This window comes from Anneissia japonica, unplaced genomic scaffold, assembly GCF_011630105.1.
Source record: "Anneissia japonica isolate Jap-2015-1 unplaced genomic scaffold, ASM1163010v1 scaffold30854_len1983_cov103, whole genome shotgun sequence".
In the NCBI taxonomy this organism is placed as follows: Eukaryota; Metazoa; Echinodermata; class Crinoidea; order Comatulida; family Comatulidae; genus Anneissia; species Anneissia japonica.
In genome coordinates this window covers 1-1,983 of record NW_022746811.1, presented here as the reverse complement: position 1 = coordinate 1,983, position 1,983 = coordinate 1, and the positions used below count along the sequence as shown (strand labels likewise).

At 36.3% G+C, this 1,983-nt stretch overlaps 1 long non-coding RNA gene across 1 annotated transcript; it reads left to right on the top strand.

Annotated features, from left to right (window-relative positions):
- Positions 1-269: 269 nt before the first annotated feature.
- Positions 270-1,983, top strand: LOC117120308. Its single transcript, XR_004447320.1, has 2 exons — positions 270-328; positions 1,410-1,983. It is a non-coding gene; the product is annotated as an uncharacterized LOC117120308 (long non-coding RNA).

Sequence of the window (1,983 nt, the reverse complement as noted above, 5' to 3'; positions counted from 1 at the left end):
GAAACTGTATTTTTCTAAATTTGTTTTTTCCACTGAATTTTAATTGCCTTTTTATGTTTTTGTTTGTAATTTTTTGTCTGTTTTTTTAAGGTTCACGTGAGAACCTTTTAGATAGTAATCCTCAGGCTTTTGTATTTGTCTTCTGAATTTTTTTTTTTTTTGTATTTTGTACTGATTTTGCCTGAAAATAAATAATATAAAATAATGAAAAATAAAATCTCCATAATGTATCTGATAACGCTGATATTCTCTCTTTCATCTAAAATTTAGAACCGGGACTGTTGTTTGGAAACCGCAACAAGCAAATCAAAGAAGAAGTATTGTTATCGTAAGTTTTGACGTCCACATAGTTACGAAACAATGGATTAGACTCTACTCTTAGTAACACTTCTCTACTGGTTATCAGTTCCCATCCCTCTCAGTGGTGGATTTAGAGGGAGCTGTAAATGTTATAGGGGGATTCTCCCTTGCATCCCTGTAAGAGGTTCTACCCTGATCCTCTCATTTAGTTTGCACATTCACACCCCCCCCCCCTCTTTCTTACCGGACTAGATCCACCCCTGCCTGTCAGTCTTATGAGCAGTTCAGTTATCGCTCTGTAATAAGAATGAGAAAATTTACCCGACCATTTTTAAGAGGGGGGAACCATGATTTTTTAAGAACTTAAAAGTCATTAAAAGACACTTCAGAACAAGCACCTCGGGGGGGGCTCCCCCCCCCCCCCCCGTTCCTTTTTTTTTTTTTTTTTTTTTTTTTTTTTTTTTTTTTTTTTTTTTTCTTTTTTGCACATTTTGACACCCCCTCCCCCACCCACAAATTTGAACCCAGATATCCGCCCCTGGTTCAATTATGATTGTATTATCCTATCTTTTTGCCTGTACACTACACCTTCCATAGGAACTCCTTTATGCAATGTACTCCAAAAAAACAGTACACAGAAATAATACTACTGTATGCCTACCTTTTATTACGTGTAACATGAACAATTACTTAAACGCATTTAGGCTGGTTTTCGGCAAAAAAGCTTAAAACTTCAATCAAAACACACTTTTGATACAACACTAGGTGACCTGATCAGTGCATAAGCATTGTTATCGTCCAAGGCCCAGCAACATAAAATCAAAACAAAAATTGGAAAGAACATGAACAATCAATAAAGGCTATTGAAATTTAAAATGTAAAATGTAAGGAGGAGATTTCGCAAGTGTACCGTATGCTTGCCAGCAAAAATCCGCTTCTTCTGTTATAATGTGCTCCATATCTAAATCTAAAAGTCATTGTTCAAGAGCATATTTTAAAATAGCTTAATAAAATTGTCGAGTAATCAATTCTTATTATTTTGCCTAACAGCATTTTTATTATGTATATATATATTATTTGAATACAAATTAAGAAGTTATTTAATGCAGTTCAAATTGAGTTAAAGAAGGAGCACTCTTCAAGCTCTTCAGTATCAGTGAGAGTTCTTGTGACAGCAGGACGTGCAAAGCATATTAACACCGCGTGTTCAGAAGGCAATCCATCACCAACCCTTCATGTTGTGGATTCTGAAAATGTGGTAGTTTCATGTGATGGAGTCCTACCAAGCCATAATGTGACAGTTACCGTATCTGCGTCATATCTTGAACAATTCGCTACCGCCTCGATGATCATAAAAACAAGTAAGAAATCTCATTTTTACACGACTTTGATATAATGATGATGGTAATGGCGATGTTTATCATCATCATGATGAGGAGCTAAGCGGTTGGCTGAGAGGTATTTTTCCTGCTTCGCTGAAGACCCCGGTTCAAGCCCTGCCAGCGTCGGGTTTTAATTGGAGTCTGATCGAATTGAATAACCCTCATTGAGATTTAGGCGGGCGAAGGACAATTGTATCCGTTTATATTCGTTATAAAATCGGTACAGGCTTTCCTCTTAGGTTTCGGAATGTGTTTGTTAGTTGAACGGATGGAAATGATTTGTATTAATGCAAAAAAAAAA